Source organism: Podarcis melisellensis, assembly GCF_964234715.1.
Source record: "Podarcis melisellensis genome assembly, chromosome: 17".
NCBI lineage: Eukaryota > Metazoa > Chordata > Lepidosauria > Squamata > Lacertidae > Podarcis > Podarcis melisellensis.
In genome coordinates, this window is record NC_138534.1 from 4586218 (window position 1) to 4606798 (window position 20581).

General features: G+C 41.7%; 1 long non-coding RNA gene across 2 annotated transcripts; it reads right to left on the reverse strand.

Annotated features, from left to right (window-relative positions):
• LOC309360323 lies at positions 1-20282 on the reverse strand. Of its 2 annotated transcripts, none has more exons than XR_014163982.1 (4): positions 19881-20282; positions 17684-17827; positions 1469-1542; positions 1-74 (listed from the first exon to the last, which is right to left on the reverse strand). It is a non-coding gene; the product is annotated as an uncharacterized lncRNA (long non-coding RNA). The 2 variants fall into 2 exon arrangements; XR_014163983.1 differs by having other exon boundaries at positions 1469-1539; positions 19881-20278.
• Positions 20283-20581: the final 299 nt, after the last annotated feature.

Here is a 20581-nt window from a genome sequence, read left to right on the forward strand (position 1 = left end):
TGTTGAAGTTCCAGCAGCAGCTGCTCATCATTGCAAACCTTAAGTTTGTCAATCAAGGCTCTGCAATCTGCAGGCTGAAAGGTGAAGAAACTGCATAAGGAACACTAATTGCTACACATTGATGGATGCTTCTTCATAAAAGAAAATGCTGGTAAGCAATGAGTTTTGTTGTTTTAAATTTTAAAAATCATTCACTTCTCTCCTCAGCCTAATGTGCACAAACATGTGATCCTACCAACAACAACTTGGGTGTTTCTGTGTTTATATTTATAGAAAACAAAATGCTCCCAAATTTCTACCTTTTCCCATTGTGTGACGCTTAAACAGTCAGATATGTAATATCAAAAAGCAGCACTTCACTGTCTGCACTAAATGAGTTGCTAAACTCAATTAAGGGGTACACTGAGTTGCAATCTACTACAGGATACTGATCAAAGAACACAGCCTTCATTCTATTTCTTTTGGAATCCATTTTTGTAGGAGTAATGATCTAAATTAGAAACCAATTTCTATAGCTTCTGAGATACTGGCAATCATAACCTGCCAAGTGGAAGAAAGTTCGTTTATTTCTAGCACACAGTGATCTCCAGTTTCTCCCATTTATCTTCACATTTGCTGCTAAGGAACATGCACTCAGTAAAACACAGATGGGGAACTTGCCGTTTTGAAGACGCTTGCAGCACCCAATCTCATTTTATGCACACACTCATTCTTCCTGAAGCTACCTCACTCTTGAAATCCCAGAATCCTGTTTACTTCCTAATTTTTCCGGGCTTTAAACTCCCCTTCCCTCTCTTCCTCCTCTATGTAGTTTCAGAGCCATTGGGTGGTATTTTATTTGATAGAAACAAACTGATTGTTTCTATCAAATAAAACTTTTTGTATGGCTTACAAAAAACAAGTTTCTCCCCAACTGTCTGAAAACAAATGGTAGTTTTCTGGAGTATGTGTGTGTCCATATCACACAGAGGCAGAAAGGAACTGCTTTTACTGTCTTTGCTTTCTAGAACAGTAGCTATATTGATCTGTTGTATGAAAAAACTCTTGAATCCTTATCTGAGAGTAATCTCACCAAAGGTAGTGATGCTTACTCATGAGTAGATTTGCATAGGATTAGGAATTCTCACGTGAGGTGGCCATGTAATAATTGAACCAGGCAGGGCAGTCTTTATTTCAGTTTAGTTAATGGAACACAGAGGGTTTTTTCTGTCTGTGCTCATCACTGTGTATGGCTCTACCCACTAAAAGCATGGACCCCCTCCCAAAAGATTACCCTTGAGGGAATGCAGCCTACAACGGATTGACTATTCCAGCAATAAACTATCACACAACCCAAGACATTCAAAACTGGAATGTCAGAAATGCACTGCTGTAGATACAGTCAAATCTGTAATCTCCTTGATCCCATTGCAGTATATTCTCACACTTTTACTATGATGAGCTCAAGGTAAGAAGAGGTGATACTTACAGCCTCTGTAGGTGTTTTCTTCAGCTTAGTTCGGTCCACTTTCATTTTTATTAGTTTTCCGCTTCCTGGTCCTGCTTGGTAAAAAAAAAAAATGACAGAGTTGACTGCCAACAGGACATATTTTAATCAGTTAACAAACAAGTGACAGTGCAAAAGAACAAAGGTAGCCTAAAAAGCTCAAACTACACAGAATGGGGGGCAGTCTTAGATAAACATAAGGAATCAAAAGCAATTTCTGAGGTTGAATGTATACCAAAGACCCCTATACAGTGGCACCTAGGGTTAAGTACTTAATTTGTTCTGGAGGTCCGTTCTTAACTGTTCCTAACCTGAAGCACCACTTTAGCTAATGGGGCCTCCCACTGTTGCGCCGCCAGAGGACGATTTCTGTTCTCATCCTGAAGCAAAGTTCTTAACCCGAGGTACTATTTCTGGGTTAGCGGAGTCTGTAACCTGAAGCATCTGTAACCTGAAGCGTATGTAACCCAACGTACCACTGTACTAAGCTTCCACTGCTCACATGAATGCTTCATTAGCACACAAGGCTACCAAAATACTTCCTGCTTTATTCTGATTTCATTGTAGGCACATCTTTGTTGCACATCTCTCAAATTTGCTACTACTACAGATTCATGCTGGAATCATACAAACAGGTTGGTAGCCACATTTTGGAAATCAGGACAATAGCTGCGGACTACTGAGGTTTTTTTTCCACCCACCCCAAAAGGAAAAGGCTTCTATTCTCTTAACACATTTAATCCTTAGACCAAGATACTGTCCCCAGTTACCCTAAATATTGCATACCGGTTGTGGGACAGCAATAAGAGGCACAAACTGGGGGGGGGGGGGCGACGACGAGTAAAGCTACCAAGAAACTGAAAGGTTGTTGCAGAGGAAAATCTATTCCAATAGAGAAGGACAGTAAGGCACAGGGTTGAACAAAGAACAAACAAATAGCATTGTAGAATTGGAAGGGACCCCAAGGGTCATGCACAAGTTCAAGTAGGGACTGATCAGAGCCTGCTCAATTTGATTCCACTGGAATTTACTTTAGGTGTCAGCATTAATGTCTTAAACTGCCAAGAAGAGAAAGAAATACTGAAAAACATATCTAACTGTATTTAATAGTATATAGAGTACCTATGCCACAAAAATATGAATACATTCTCATTTCACTGGCAAGCCAGATCAAATTAAGAAAGACCTTGCTGACAAATATACAGAAAGAGAACCTACCCAAATGATGCTGACATAAAAACCTCACACTTATACAAAGCTGGAAAAATGAAAAAATGGTGTGCAACTTTATCATCCACCCTCTCCCCCTACCTCTGGAGACCATATTGTCTTACACTGAACGTAACCAAAAGACTTAAAATATGAACATAAAGAACAGATGTTGCACGTTCTTTTGTATTTCATTTTTAAAAAGTTAATTTTTTTAAGACCTTCTGGTGGAGAATCAGTTCAGTACCGCAAAAAAAAAGGTTTTCTGGAAGTATGCTCCTCGCTTATCCCATAAAGCCAAGTCAGCAGTTAAGATACACAACTAAAATCCCTAAGTTTATAAGAGACTGTGTTCCATGGTCTAAAAACAATGGCAGGTGAAACAGGTGATAATACTAAGGAACTCACTACCACAGGCTTCGGCCTCAGCTGAACATGCCAGGAAGTGATGCAGCATGACCAGAAACTGACTAATCGGAACAGCTTAAAACATGGGTAGGATCCAGGGGCTGGATCCAGCCCAACTGCCTTCTCAATCCAGCCCGCTGACAGTCCGGGAATCAGTGTATTTTTACATGAGTAGAATGTGTCCTTTTCTTTAAAATCCATCTCTGGGTTATTTGTGGGGCATAGGAATTTGGTCATTCCCCCCCCCAAAAAAATATAGTCCGGCCCGCCACAAGGTCTGAGGGAAAGTGGACCAGCCCCCTGCTGAAAAAGTTTGCTGACCCCTGGGCTTAAAAGGTGTGTTGCATGTTCCTTCTAGCCTGGCCAAAGAATACAGGGGGGTGCTGCACTCTCCACTAGCACAGCTTATTAGATGCCTCTCCTTTACTTTCTCTAGTACAGTGGTGCCTCGCAAGACGAAAATAATTCGTTCCGCGAGTCTCTTCGTCTAGAGGGTTTTTCATCTTGCGAAGCACGGCCATTAGCAGCTTAGCTGCTATTAGCGGCTTAGAAAAAGGGGGGGAGGGGAAAACTCGCGAGACGTTTTCATCTTGCGAAGCAAGCCCATAGGGAAATTCGTCTTGCGAAGCACCTTGGAAAGATCAGTTCCCATGCAATATTTTCCGTCACTTCATGCTATCTTTCTAGCCTTCCTATTTGTTGCTCTGAGTAGTTCCAGACCAACAGGAGCCTCCTCTCACCTGGGAGACAGCAGCCTGTCCCCATTTCCAGAAATAGTAAAGTAAAAGGCAGAAAAACTCTACACTTGATTCATATTAGCAACCAGCAGAATGAGAAGAGACAGGTGCTTTAAATGCAAGAAGGAAAACAGGCAAGTACGCTGCCTGTCTTGATGTGAGAAGGGTAGTGGTGCTTGAGTACAAGTTTACACTAGTCATTGTCATCACACCAAGAAGCATTTACATACAGTGGTGCCTCGCAAGACGAAATTAATTCGTTCCGCAAGTTCTTTCGTCTTGCGAGTTTTTCGTCTTGCCAAGCACGGTTTCCCATAGGAATGCATTGAAAATCAATCAATGCGTTCCTATGGAAACTGCCTTCAGACCAGGTCCGGGGACAGTCTGTCCCCCGACCTCTTCTGAAGGCTGGGGGGGGGGCGGACAAGGGCTTTTCTACCCACCCCCAGCATTTTAAAAAAAACCCGGGACAGCAGAGGACTTCTCCGCTATCCCGAGGTTTTTTAAAATGCTGGCGGGCGGCAGCGAAGGCTTCGCTGCCGCCCGCCAGCATTTTAAGATCACCCCGGACAGCCCCCGCCGGCCTTCCTGGACCTCTTCTGAAGGCCGGAGGGGGGGGAAAGGCTTTGCTCCCCACCGCCAGCATTTAAAAGAGGTCCCCGGAGATTTCCCTATGGGCTTTCTTCTTGCGAAGCAAGCCCATAGGGAAATTCGTCTAGCGAAGCCACGCAAAAACCGAAAAACCCTTTCGTCTTGCGGGTTTTTCGTCTTGCAAGGCATTCGTCTTGCGGGGCACCACTGTATTCCCAGTTCCTTCCATGCTTTGCACAACTGTCAGCATTATGGCACCATCAAGTGGTAAAATTATATACTGCAGTTCTTTAACAAGGAGGAGTCATCAGTGCTTACTTCTCTTTGGCTAAAAGGAATGTAAGCTGTAATACTCTGCACACTTACTGGACACTGCACACTGTTACTATGCATGCTTACTTGAAAGGAAAATTCATTGTGTTCAATGAGCTTCCTATCTATTAAGTGTGCAAAGGAAGGTGATCTTAGTGTTCCTGCTGCCACAGCATTAACTCTCCTTTGTAGAACTACAGATACTACACACTAGACAGTATTTTATTGTCGGGGCCGAAGCCCCTACAACCCCTAGGGGTTGGCTTGCCACAGACTCAGCAAATCTTCACAATGTATTGGCCCTCCACACAGTCAACGGCTTAATTCTGTGGGCCAGATGGATGATGAGCATTTTTATTCACATGCCAAGTCAAACTTGTGGAAAGATCAGCTATAAAATTAGTTACCACAGCATTTCATAGTGACTGTGTTTGTCCATAAATCACAACTTGTTCCATCTGCTAACCTAGTAGTGCTTCATTCCAGTTTTCTGTTTTTTATCTTAATACATCTGGGTCAAAATTTAAGCACAGCTTTCTCTGGATAAATGTCTGCCTTTAGACAGACACCAGTACATTCCCATCTGCTGTAGGCAGAGTGAACTGCAAATCCCAGAATGCAACATAGTTAAGATTGACACTTGGCTCTGAAGCCATCTGATCAGGAGATGGCAGCTACTCCCCTCAACAGTGAATAAGAAAGAAAGAAAGAAAGAAAGAAAGAAAGAAAGAAAGAAAGATCACAAAAACCAAGTGATGATTAGAAAATAGACCATTTTCAAGCACTATTTGAAAGATTCCCCTTCCCCACACTCAATTAAAAAGGCTGAAAAACTTAACACTCCCAAGATCAAATTAGTTACTATTTTAAATCTACTACATGAAATAGAACTCCTGCCCATTACAACATTGAGTGATTCTGCAAAGCTCCATTTATTTGGCTGAAATAAGTACATGAGTTAGCTGCATTTAGCAGGTCACAGATCTTGATTGTGTGCCTGTACCTGATGCCATGTTCTTCAAGGAGGGCAAGCAACAGTCTTGCTTTAAGATGATGGGAAAGATATTCAGGCACATGAAAATGAAATCTAATGCTATTGGAGGAGTAAAGATTTCTGTCAGGTGGTGGTGTGGTTGCCTCAAGAGCAAACAGGCAAGACTCCGACCTGTCTTTTCCAAGCTTTATTCTTAGTGCAAACTATTTACAGTGAAGAGCATCGCAAGCTCATGTCTGGTTCAGTTGCTAGAAGAATCTGGGAGTGACCAGTCCTTGTACCTCCCCCAGCTTAACAGTCGCGTGACCCCAATCCTTCTCCTCTCCTCTCTGCGCTGAAACCTACTGCACAGAGTGGGCACTGGCAAAGGGGTACTTCTCTCCTCTCCGCTTTGTTCAGGCTCAGTGTTGAGGCTCTCCCTAGCATCTCCTGGTCCCAGCACCCCCCCACTGGAGGCGGAGCTTTCCTACTTGCCAAAGGAGGAACTGCTTCGCAAGGTCTTTGAAGGTTCCCCATAACACAACTGCCCTTCCACCTCTCTCCTCTGAGCTGATGGCAGTTCCCTGACAATTTCCAATTCTATATCTCTCTGGTTTTGCTTCATCATGACAGACTAGTAGCACAGGGCTAATTTATAAGGCAGCGGCAGGCCAAGGAGAGCAGAATTATAGAATCATAGAATTGTAGAGTTGGAAGGAATCATGAGGGTCTTCTAGTTCAATCCCCTGCAATGCAGGAATATTTCACCCAACGCAGGGTTCAAACCCATGACCCTGAGATTAAGAGTCTCATGCTCTCCCAACTGAGCTACCCCAGTCTTAAGAGTGTCGTCCAGAGGGATGAGGGGAAGGAAAACTGATAAAAGGAATAGGAAGTGAAGAGAGATATAAGGGTGAATAATTGCATATTCATTAAAAGTTGCCAGCTAAGCTTCTGGTGGAGAAGACTTATAGTATGCATAAAACGCTAAGCAGATTTATTTCTTTAACACATATATTCTGGTAACATCTCTCTAAAAGAATAGTTAAATCCTGGAAGATTTTAGGTTTGGTGACATTAACTCATTATGTAAATCCTCACTGGCCAGCCTCTCTCCACTATGGAAGTGATTTCATACTTACTGTGGAATCAATATTTATTAAATATGCATACCACCCTTCAATACAAATTCTCAAGGCAACTTACATTCACAAAGCAGAACTGGCTACAAAGTCTCATCACAGATTAAAGATTAAAAGCCTGGTAACATAAAGACAATATAAACATCAGGCAAGCTTCCTTAGGGAGAGAAATACTGTACTAAAAAAAAAATATTGTAATATTCTAATATTATTTATTTATATTAATGCTTCACTTCTTTTTTAATGAGTCCCCTCCACATATTTTAAGCTGCTTTTATTTTATCTGTAAATAGCCTTGAATCCCTGTCAAGAAAAAAGGTGGGTCATAAATATAAAATAATGGAACCACAATCAATGGTCCTCTAGCCAGTCACCACCTGTTTCAACATGATGGTAGGAGCATTCAGGATTCAACCTGTGATTTGCAGGTCTGAAATGGACCAGAAAATGGTAAATGAAAAAATGCTGCATCATGTGATCCCTTTACTGGTCCCAACAAAAAAGAATCTTTCAGCTGTGTTCTGATATTGTCCAGAACGCAGCAGCCTCAAGAGTCAATATCTAATACCTAAAACTTTTGTGAGGATCAGTTTATAATACATACTCTCAAACATACAGTACTTTCAATAGATGTGCACCTCAACAATATTCCCTATTCCAAACAGAATTGCTGTTCAAACACAGATAGGTTTATACAGTTAGAACATCAAGAAGACATGGAGAAAAGATATGTCCTGTTACAGTTACTTGCATTAATTAAAAATCAGAAAATTGTCCAGTAGCACCTTGGAGACCAACTAAGTTTGTTCTGGGTATAAGATTTCATATGCATGCACACTTCTTCAGATATTTTATTTCGACTTTAGTCAGACCAACCTACCAGAATCTTGCATTAATTAGTGAGCCACTGAAAACTCCAAAACAAAAGGCAAGTGCTCTTCTCACAAAGGAAGGAAACTATATTGAGCATAACAGGGGGCAGGGCTTACTTCTAACAACAGGATTTTGTCATTATGTTCTACCTACTATTTCACTGCCACTACACCCTGCCTGTCCTCCCATAGACTGAGGCGCAGTTTCTTGCCAAAGGTCAACCAGTGAGTTTCATGGCCAAATGGCGATTTCAATCCTGCTCTGAGTCTGAATCTCTAATCGTTACACCATACTGCTTTAGTTGGACACACTTTTTGATTTCAATAGGTCTACTTTAAGTAGGATTAACAAGGATACAATCCTATCTTATTATTTTCTTAACCATGGCATGTGTATTCAGAAGTAATTAGAAATTATGCCTACACAGGGCCAGTATGCTAACAATTCTTGGCACCAAAACAATTTGCTACAGTCTGAAGTAGGAAGAATGGGGCTGCATAAACACCCAAACGCACTCCAAACTGAATAGATGGAGCTCATCAAGTCATTTCAGTGGTTAGTCTCAGAATCATAGAATCACAGAGTTGTAGAGTTGGAAGAGACCATGTGAGTCATCTAGCCCAACTCCCTGCAAGGAAGGAATCTTCTGCCAAATAATCTCAGGGTTGAACCCATAACCCTGAGATTAAGTCTCATGCTCGTATGCAACAACAGCAGCAAGAATACTTATTGCAAAGTACTGGAAGACACAAGATCTACCCACCCGGGAAGAATGGCAGATGAAGGTGATGGACTACATGGAACTGGCGGAAATGACTGGCAGAATCTGAGACCAGGGAGAAGAGTCGGTGGAGGAAGATTGGAAGAAATTTAAAGACTATCTACAGAAACATTGTAAAATTAATGAATGTTAGAAGGATGTTGGAATGAAGTTATGTGGTTTTAGCAGAAATGTTATAAAGGTTTAGGAAAAAACAGACTGTTAATTGGTGAAAGGAGGGAAAGTAAAGTTACATTAATATTAAGATAAATTACAGGACAAAAACTGGAAAAGATGGAAAGGATTTGCTGAAATAGCTAACCGAACTAGAATACAAAAAAGGGAGGTGTGAGGTCAAGGAAACACGCAAATGAAAGATAAGTTATGGGAATATTTGTTGTGTTTTTTAATTGTTTGTATTTTTCTGTCTTTCTTCTTTTTCTTCTTTCTTCTTTTTTATTTATTGTGATGTGTTGTTTTGCTTTTGTTTAATATGGTGTTTTTACTTTTGCTTTTTGTAACCCTTAAAACCTTAATAAATATTATTTTTTTTAAAAAAGAGATTAAGTCTCATGCTCTACCTACCAAGCTATCTGGACAGTGCCTTAAGACTCTGAAAAGAATTCTACAATAAAAAGCACACACTTAAGACTGATATTTCTAGAGATCCTTATGACATGCCTGCACCAGCACACATCCATAAGTAAGTTTACAACAAACCTATTCAAATTGCTCTAGCAGCTGGATTTTCATTTACAGATCACCCAAGAATACCAGAATGAAGGGGAAACAAAACATTGTGATATTTTAAATGTTAACCAACTTATGGCATAAGCTTCGCAAACTACAATCCAATTCACTGGAAACAGAAGAAAAGTTACACTTCATGTGTCTATGGAAGTGTAAACTTTCATAAATTTGTCAGCCTTTAAAGTACCACAAAACTCTGTTAGTCTCTTTCAGTAAAAACATGGCACCCTCTCTGGAGAATCCATCTAATATAAACTTCATACTCTTGCAGACACAAAGGTTCCAAAATCTTTCTACATTTCTAATAAAGTGTGCTCAACAATAAAGAGCAACAAAAAACACAAAAGCTGCTTCCACAAATCATCTTGCAAATAGAATTATTGGGAACTCTGCTACTTCAAGAGCACCCATTAGAAACAGCCAGTTGCCTGTTTCTCTCCTCTCCATTCCATCTGCATTCCCAGCTAAGAAATCTACATGATCAGACACATCATTCATGCTTGAAGCATCCTGACCAGACACAAAACATAGCCATAACCCAAGACACTTTGTCACACATCAATATAACTTAATGAAGGTTTCTGTTGGCTCCCAATCTCTCTTCATGATACAAGAGAAATTCAGCACACATGAAAACACCAACATCTGCTAGCTGCAGCGTTTTTCACTAGCTTTTCAAACTAACAGGAATAAATCATGCGCAATGTTTTCTCTTCTGCCCTAAAAGTAACTATTTGAAAAAGCAGACAACACACGTCAGATATGGCCTGCTCTTTGTGGAAGTCATAACTGAAGAACATTTTACCGTCCTCTATCCATGCCAGATGTTCTATCTATACAAAACCCTAGTTGAAAGAAGTGTTCAAGTTTGAGAAACCAGTGTCCACTGCAACTGAGAGGGAATGAACCTGTCCGCCAAAAGGAATTAAATTAGAATGCATAGCAATGATGAAGAATTTGCCACGTGAGCAACTCATACCCCAAACTGGGAGATAAATAACGGTCAACAAATTTGAGGCAGCAATGATAGTCAGCTAAAAAACTGTATTCACCAGGACATTCACTTTCCCTTAAAGGACAGGATCTTGCCCTCAACTTTATCCTTCATCTGTAAACATCAGCACAAGACTGGGACCCAACAGAAGCTCCTCTGTTGTCCTTCTCTAGCTCTGGAGCTAGTGGGGGCAGCAGAGGCATGTGGATTCACTCTGCGCTGTGTAGCTGGAGCTCCAGTTAGTGGTACACTTAGGGAATTTTAGATCCTCAACTTTACGTAGCCATGTTAATTACTTCCATAGTGAAGCACACAATTAACATTTTTCTTCTCTCCCTGCCCCACTGCCATTCTAGGCATTTTAACTTGTTAACAATGTTCAGACATCTTGCTAGGGACATGAGAAAAGAGTGGCTCTCCAGGTCTACTGAGGAGGACCATAAATAACAAGCATTACACTGAATTTTAGCCCAGCACAAAAATTGTGAGTAGGTGATTCTCAAGTCTAAGAGACTGTCCTGCTATCTGAGTGTTGATTGAACAAGGGACCCTTCTGCAATCAAACCACAGTTTATAAAACAGAAATAACACTGTCATTTCCACAGGATTCATGCTTTTAAAAAAAGGACTTATCTGACCACTGGAGGAGCCACTATATTTCCTGGATAAAATACATATTCCATCCATGAGCTTGTAATCTCTGTTACAGAGTTTATATGAAGGCCCCCTAATGAGAAGAAAAAGCAAGAGGTACATTCTAGCTGGGCATGTAAGCTTGAGATTTTGAATGCTCTCCCATATCTAAAGTTCACTGTAGACAAAACATTAGGCTAAGACATTCTGTCTTCCCAAGGCGTTATCTTTCCATGTGCAAGATCTGAGCAAAGCTGTACCCTTTACCCAGGTTTTTGGTTAAGTGGATGCATTCCATCCTTTTATACTGCTGAACGCTGCTGTTCTATGCTGCTGTCTTGTTATTCTGATAGCGGCTGTTTCTGTGGTTTTCTTTTATTATTATACTGCAATGGTACTTACTACCCTGGGACCATTTGGTGAAGGGTGGGGTCTAAGTATAAATAAGTAATTACAGTGGTACCTCGGGTTACATACACTTCAGGTTACAGACTCCGCTAACCCAGAAATAGTACCTCGGGTTAAGAACTTTGCTTCAGGATGAGAACAGAAATCGTGATCCGGCAGTGCAGCAGCAGCAGGAGGCCCCATTAGCTAAAGTGGTGCTTCAGGTTAAGAACAGTTTCAGGGTAAGAAGAGACCTCTGGAACGTATTAAGTACTTAACCCGAGGTACCACTGTATAGAGCGACCGTGGAAGCATTCTGATATGGATGCCCTGCACCTTGCAGCAACATGGTTACAAAAAGAAAGTACCACAAGTTCTCTGTTCACTGTTGTCTCAAATCTTCAGACTTCAAAAAAACACAGTCTAGATGAAGACAGAATTAGATCCATGTACTTGCCTTTGAAGGGTCAAAATTACTCAGATAAGAATGATGAGAAACCCTAGAGGCTAACTACAGCAAACACTCTGGAAATCCCAAAAGACTAGCATGTCTTGCCAGATTTCCTCTTAGACTCCTATGAGACCTGTAATACACATGCTTAGTCATTGCAACAACTTAGAGTTTAAGTTTCATTTATGAAACATAACACATCACCAAAAGCACGGCATACAGTGTCCACAAGTGATGGAACTCCCAGCACCATCCTTTGCATTTTGTCTGCTGGTGACTCATTGTGCCCCCAGCTACTGAAGCAACAACAGCATACATAGAGGTCTGACAGGACCATGCAGCAAAGGAAAGACTAAGTTTACACATCCTGTGCAGCAGCTCCAGGTAAGCAGAGGCCAAGCACCGTTAACTCTTCTTGAAATGGCTTCAGAAACTACCTGCTCTGTAAAGGTTCAACAGCATCAGCTTGCTGGTGGTAACCAAAACCCAGTAAGTGACATTTAAAACAAACCAGCACAGAAAGTGTTGGATTGTTAGATTAGAACAGTGGTTTTCAACCAGTGTGCCATGGTACCTTGAGGTGCCTTGAATGATGGTCAAGGGTGCCGCGGACAACACTGGCCTCCTTCCCTCCCTCTCCTCCGATGCCCTCACGTCTCTGCCTCCCAAAGGCTTGCACAGCTGTTTGTTGCAGCAGTGCTGGTTATAAGCTCCCCAGGTGAATGGTGCCTCTGGGGCTGGCCAAGGGGTGCTGGTTGTCAGGAGCTGAGGTGGCCTTGGAGTAAGGAAGCAAGCAGACTAGGGAGCCCAGCCAGCCAGTCCACCAGCCCTTGCTGTTGGGAATGGACAGACAAGTAGGAGGCTGGGCAGGGAGGCAGGCAGTGCGCTGACCTTTCTTGTGCTTGCTGTGTGCAAGGCCTGCCAGGGAGCCGAGTGCCTGGTGCTGAGCGCCTTTTTGCCATGCAGGACTGGCAGCGCTTGCTGCTGCCTCCCAAGGTAAGGTGCTGGCCTCACATTCAACTTTGGCCAGTCTCTATTGGGCCACTAAGGCTGGGGGCATCCTCTTCCCAGGCCCCTGTGAGGCAGTGTGAGGAGGCACCTCAGAGACCAGGGACAGCAGCAGCGGCTGCCCGAAAGACTCCCAAGGAGAGGGGAGAAGAGAGGAGGCTGAGGGAACAGTCCACAAGGGAGGGTGTTCAAAAAGGGGTGAGGGGTTGCCAGCTCTGCAGACGAGGGGTGACGAAGCCTCAGAGGTGCCACAGAAAGAATGCAGTTGGTCAAGAGCCATGGACTCAAAAAGGTTGAAAACCTCTGGATTAGAATATCAGAATGAAGGCTAACATCAAACAGTGCATGTCCCTCAACTGGAATGCAGTGTGGGAGTGAAAACTCGATGCAGTTTCAAAGATATAAGCTTCCATGTTAATTCCACTTTATGCAGTGTGTTCCTTCAAAAAGACTGCTGAAACAGACATTTCTTCAAATCAATTGACATTTCTGATTCAAGTTATAGATTTTTCTAACACGCAAAAGCTTTTGGTTGGCTTATTAAATTTTACTCAAAGACCAAGCAAGTCTCAGTGGTACACGTTGTAGTTGCTGAAGTTCAAAAAACCTCATCAGAAGAATTAAGAAGTCTTGCTGTTTTCAAAAGTGTTCTACCTTCGTGGAACTCCTGAACCTCAATCATAGAAATTCAGTGCACAGTAGAAGACTTAGAACGCGCACACACTTAACACCAGACTATGGCTGCACATTGTGATCTTCTCATTAATCCTTGATAAGCTCCAACTGAAAGCACAGGTTTCCCCAAAACATTGGGGGTGGGAGTGAGTGAAAATAGCTGATCTACAGTACGAGTAGTAAACACATGATCCATGGTCTTTTCTTATTCAAAGTTTTATAACATATGGAACTGCTCTGCAAACTTGCCTCTTGAGAAAAGGTAAGAATTCTTTTTAAAGAGCATAATTTACTTATCTGGTTCAACCTCTGCCATACATTAAATGCTTGGTGCAGATAATACAAAGGAAGTTTCTTTGATCTGTTGTGTGAAGTGATTTCTTTCAGATTCAAAACCCATGACTACCAGCGTTAGCAAATCTGTCCAATATCAAGTGAAAGAGAGACAGGGTACCATGCCTCTACCACTCGATTAAAATATATTCTTTGTATATCGTATTGTTGTTTTATTGCTATGGCCGATGCAAATAAAGATTCATTCATTCATTCTCTACCACTTTCAGATTTAACATCTCTTGCAATTCTTTCTTTTCTCTTAGTGAATTTAGGACCATATTCTGGATTTCATGTACTCCAAAAGTTCACCTCACTAGGTTCTTAATGAGATTTCTTCTTAGCTTGCCATAATATTTAAGTTTCTTCGATTAAACAAATCTGTCACTCCTGATCAAGTCTTTGTATGTTTTAGAATTCTGCATCCCTACCACGTTTTAGAGGAAAGGTCAACAAATCACTTCCCTTTGGAACTGTGTAGTATAAACAAGACAGGAGATGGAGCCGATACATGGCAGAACAATTCAACCAAGGCCAAACATTCAGTAAGTGGCACAGCTAAGGAAATAAAGGATTACACTTCAGTTTGAATGGAAAAGTGCCACCACAATCCATCTTACATCCCAGCATAGCCACAACTAACAATATACAATACTTTTTGGTATTTCAAGCATATTAACAAAACCTTGACAGAAGTTCTAAAATCCAAAACAATTCAGCAAAACCATCTATAGGACTGCCAAAGTGGAAGTCTGTCCTGATTGAGCAAAGGCGATGCTCGATACATGTTGTTGGCATATGTCTGTCTCAGGAGACAATGGTTACAACCATATGTGGAATTTATATACTGCCCTTCAAAAGCATTTTTCAGGGTGCTGTATACAAAGGTATCAATAATAGAAGACAATCTTACTCAGCTATGAGTGATCACCAAAGAAGAAAAAGAGTAAATAGACATGCCAATCTAAGAGAATGTCTATCTCCTGACAATTGTACTGTATTCACACAGATCTGGGCAAACAATGAAGCCTGAAATAAATATTTTAAGCTGTTTCACATGGCTGTACAGTTTAGCATAGTGGCACTTTTAGACATTCTCTACATGCAGTAAACTAAGAGGCTAATGCTCTTTACCACAGCCTCTATCCTGCTACAATCACACATATCTTGAGCATTCTGGCCAATGGTCATCTTGGAATAATGTAGTAACAATGGAAACTGAGGGATTTAATAGGAGAGACCTTCAAAAAAGAAGACAGAGCTAATCTCCTCACTGTGAACATTTGTTTGCAAGTTTGCAAGTCACTCCAACAGCCAGATGTGTTAAGCTGGTCAACAAGTATATCAGGTTTTAGCAACTCTACTATTATGACACATCAAATTAAGAGTCTCTGAGACAGAGGGCAAAACTGGCTCTGACAGTGATATTGTAGCTATTAAGCCAAGAAGCCATTTATACAGTATGTAAGAACTCAGAATAAAAGTAGCTAACATGCACAAAATAACCATTACTAATACATGTACAAAAAAAATCAAGTCAGTTTCCTCAGTCATGGTAACAGCAAGGCCAACATGTATACTTTGGCCCTTCTCTAATGGCCTATGTTGAGAAGCAAGTATCAGCTAGAGACAGGGGTGGTTAAATCTTAAGATGCTAAGATCTGTGGACTTATTTGTACGTTTGAGATAATCATCTGATAAACAACTGGAGCAACTAGTTCTGTAATTTATGCTGTGTACGTACAGGAAAGGAAACTTTTGATAGCTATAATACATTATCAGTCCTAAGTCCCAAGAAAGCACTGGATAATATATAAATATAGCACATTTTATTATGCTCAAAAACACCTGGGACACATCCCCAAATACTTTATTTCTAGCTGTCACGGGTAATTGGCATACACCAACCTTCCAGAACCTTAAACAAAGCCTTCAGGTCATATATCCAGTCTGTCAGCATATGGTGAATCAAAGCAGGACTACTGGACCTTGCAAAAAGAAAAAAACTGGTCTGCCTTCATGCTTATGAATGAGTAATATGTAAACACCAAGTGCTCTCTAGAAGCACTAGATTCAGTTGAATTGTTTCAGGATGAATTTGACAAACACAGAAAGTTAAATGATTTGATAGATAGCCCAAGAAAGGTTGGACACTAGATCTCTAGGTGTCAAATGATAATGCCTTTCAAAGACCCAAAGAAATCTATTAAGCAAAAACTCACATTCCCAAGTGCTGAATACACCATGGGTGATGATGAAATATCTAACCTAGTTTGTTGCCTACAAAAAGAAACAAGGATCAAATGTTCCAGAGGATACACACACAATACAGCAGGAGAATTATGGCTTAATATATTTAATATTATTCATTCTCCTTAGGGGTAGCCAAGGATTTTAGCATATTCTCCTACATCACTCAATGGCCCTAACTTGCACTCATTTAATTAAAATTTCCTTGTACCTGTTAGATTAGAAGATGTTATAAATGCCACTGGAGATCACGAGTTGTGTGAACTGCCATGCAGAACCAATCTATTTTGCTTTTCTTACTTTAAAGTCAATACTGTGTAACAATTACAGTGGGGGACAGAAATGCTACCAAATATCCACTTTACCCAAAAAAATATTTACTAACCTTTACTAACATACTACCATTCAGAGACAGACCTATGAGTGAGGAAGTCCCTGCTTGGAATCTCACCTCTGCCAATGAAGCTTTAGGCAAGCTATGAATTCTCAGCCTCAAGCAATAAAGGGATAACATCTACCTATTGCAAGGATATCAGTATGTGAAATGCTCTGAACGCTCAAGAGCCTTGTACAAATGCTTATCAACTACACACACAGCTACACAGTAACAAATGCATACTACTGCAACATAGAAATATTTGGAAAATCATTCAGCAATGGAAGAAAGTAATCTTTGTATTGCATCAATAAGGGATGCATCAAGGAAGAAAATTATTTGCCACAACAGCTAAACAGAACCTCAACATAGAAGCAATATACATTCCAACAACAGATGTTGAGATAAATAAGATATTGTCATCACTTTTGTACAATGTTTGCAAGTTTCCACAGGCCTCTGGCTAGTCTCTATAGAAAATACTGGACTAATGAAGTTTGGTCTAATCCAGCAAAACCACAATGAACTAAGATCTAAAACTGATGAAAATGTTAGTGAAAAGATATTTGTAGACATGAGCAGTGAACAAGATTTTTAAAATAAAAAAGCAACAAGGAAACATTAAAAGTTTAACCACTCCTACTTAGTTGAATCACAGAATTGTAGAGTTGGAAGGGGATCATAAGGGTCTAGTCCAACCCACTGCAATGCAGGAATATTTTGCCCAACATGGGGCTTGAACCCATGGAACTGAGATTAAGAGTCTCGTGCTCTACCAACTGAGCACTCCTTTCAATAAGCTTTGAAAAATCCAAGTGGGTTTTTGAATCCCTAGTTTTGCAGCCCTCTACACAGAAAGAATATAGAAAGCAATATCAACTCCCATTCCCAAATTTGGTTCTGTGGTCAGGATTTTGGTATGCAAACAAACTATTTGTTGATGGCTTGGGACAAGTTGCCTCTTCAGCCTCAGATTACACTCTTAAGTAGCAACAACAGATGCAGAATTGTACCATATGTGGTTGCGGGTTTCTGTTACAGTATTGAAATGAAAGAATAACTGGTGCACAGTAATAGTTCTAATGCAGCAAATGAAGCCACCATTTGCGTTTGGACAAGAAAAAAGAAGGGGCATGACCACTCCACTAAGGAATTACATTCACTCCACATAAACAACCAGCCATAACCCCATACAAACCAAGGTTAGACTCTGAAGCCTTTCTTAAACAAGTGTTGTTCTGAGATCAGAGGGTACCTTTTAGGAAAAAGAAAATTTCAGGGAATCGCTACCATTTGAAGAGAAGCAGGATTAAACAAAGAAAGTTCAATACTAACCTGGAATCACAGCCAATCCATACTTGGCCTGGTCTACTATCCAAGTCACTGTTCTGGCACCTTTGCCTCACCCTAGTCAGCCAAGGGTAACACCTTCTGGTTTCACAGTCACTCTAATCCACTTATGTCAGACTATTTTAGGGTCTGCAAGAAAACCACACAAGTTAGTACTGGGCTTCAAGCAGGCAGAGTTCAAGGTACTGACAGGTATTTTTTGAAAAGACATTCAGGCTGGTATAGCTTTGGACTTTGCTAATCTAGCTCCCCTTGGCTAGGATATTTGTCTTAAATGCAGGACAACTTAGAATACAAGCAAGGAGGTGCACAGTTCACTGATAGGAAGAACTTTTTGACATCCTAATCATACCAAAGTGAACTGGCCAAGTAGAACTCAGAAATGCTGTAAACTCAGCACATTACTTTGGCATTTTGTGCATCTAGCAAGCTTTCCATATAATGAAGGAGACAGCAGAAACAAGCTTTCACAGGATGTTTACTTCTCCTGTGGTAAAGTAACAGTTTTAAATCGTTTTAAGATGATCAGCTTTTGCTCTACGTTGTGTACTATTTCCCCAAAGGCTTGATTTCTTTTCCTTTTTTTTCAGATTAAATGGTCAGCTTGTGCATCCTTAGGAAGCAAGTTTTCAGGGACAAATATGGCCATATCCGCTATATCTACTAAAAATAATCAATTTGTGAAACTGATCATGGATTCTTATCTTGCCAGAATGGTGCCCAACTTTCCTTGCCAGCAATATCTATTCCTACTGCAAAATGAGTAAACTGCACCTATGAAACTATAATGGGACCATAGTGTCATGGATTAACTCATCTGAATCATAGGAAAATGTATTTTAAAAGAACTTAAAACTATACTGATACTCCTCAGAGGCTAGGAGCAACATAAGCTAATGCCTGGGTAAGAGTTAAATCTGTTCTTGCATTTTTAGGCTCTCTGGTATAAGAACTACCATAGTCTATATACAGTTAAAATAAAAGGCTTACTTAATGCAAATGAAATGTGCTATTCAATTTGAGTCATTTGTCCTGACTCAGATAATAGTTTTTCTCATCTGTGTGAACACATCTCGCTTATATCCTAATAATTTTTCTATCCAGGAAAATAGGAATGGAGACTGATGTAGCACATATAAATTGTACTCCAAAGATGCTTGGAACTACCAGGTAAAGGGATAAAGAAGAACCCCAATTCTTCTTATAAGAATAAACTAATATACCACATGAGCTAGCCCAGGCAAAAGAGAGATTTTTGAGTACTGTCCTACACTGGGAAATGGAAGGGCGATTTTATAATAAGTTTACAGGAACAGATGGAATGGGTGCCCAAAGCTCCCACTGTACCAGGACAAAAGGTGTAAGTAGCCCTACACCTTTGAGGAGAGAAGAAACAAGAGAAATTACCTGCCAATTAGGCCAGATCCACACTATTGTACATTAAAAACACATAACTCCCCCCCCCCAAGTCCTGGGAACTAAGGTTTCGTTAATGGTTCTGGGAATTGTATTTCTGTGAGGAAGAAACTACCGTTCCCAGAGTTCTTTGGGAAAAGTCATGTGCTTTCAATCAATGGTGTGGATCTATCCTTAGGTTCTGAAATTAGACCCAAAGGAAACCAAGGAGGCTGCAGGTCAAGGCTGCAACTATGAGCATCCTCTGCAATGTTTCCTAATGAATTCAACGAGATGTTGACCAGACTTGTTTTCTTGCATAAATGACGAAGCTCCCTGTCTCAAACCGGAAAATACCGGCTTTCCTCACGAGATGCGACTATAGATTAAATGTCTACTGAGGAGTGGAGGGGACGAAGCCCTACATGAGGCGAGTAGGAAGGGCGTGAAGGGTGATAAGGCCCACAGAGCTGCTTCGGCGGGGGTTGGGGGGGTTGAGAATTGAGAAGTGCCTCCTAGTAGGAAGAGAGACGTACTCCTTCCCCGCTTGGAACCGAGGTCCCAGTTGACGGAAAGGCCCAGGCAGAAGCGCCCCCCCCCACCCTCCCTCCTGACTTCAACCACCGCCGCCCTTTCCCCACGGGGAAAAGCCAGGCCCCATTGTCCCGCCTCAGCGCACACCGCTCTTCCCGTGCCGCCAGAGCGTCTCCCGCCTCGGGCCTTTCCCCAACGGGCCCCCTCCTCCGCAGCTGCCGCTCTCCCGTTCCCCGCCCCAGAACGCGGGTACCTGCTCCGGGACAGAAATGGAGGGGGTGTCAATGCCGTACCCCGTTGCCTCCCGCCGCCGCCATCTTAACAGCAGACCCTGAGCCTCAGCCCTAGCCAGGTCGCGCGAGAACTCGCCACCGGGTAGGGAGGGAGGAAGAGACGCGATATCTGAGGAAACACAAGAGCCCACGAGAATTGCGGGAGGAGGAGGAGGAGGAGGGAGAAGCGAGTTATGGCGGAAAGCACAGTCTCGCGATACAATGACTGAGAAGGCAGCTTCCTGCGAGACGTGAAAAGAGGAAGTTGAAATCACGCGAGATTTCGGTGACGTCTCCCCTCTGGTGGAGGATGTTACTTCTAGGGATGAGGCGGCGGGAAACAGGGCAGAGTTGTTTTCCTATTCTTGCCGCAGGTCTGTGACCTCGGGAAGGAGCTAGTTAACGAGCGCTTATCGCGATACTTGCCGTGAGAACTGAGGCAAAATATTCCACGCGAGAACAACCCAAAGAGCCGCGAGAGTTCGAGCAATTCTGGCGGACTAGGTCTCCTACTTTTGCTTATTGGGAACCTCACGAGATTTGGAGAGTAAAATCACGCGGGTAGCCGTCTTTCGCTTCTAGTAACGAAACTCCTCAGATACATACATGTCTTCGGTTATGGTTGAGATGTGGAGCCATAAAGGGATATGGAGTTGGGGGAGGGGACTGGGATCTCGAGGAA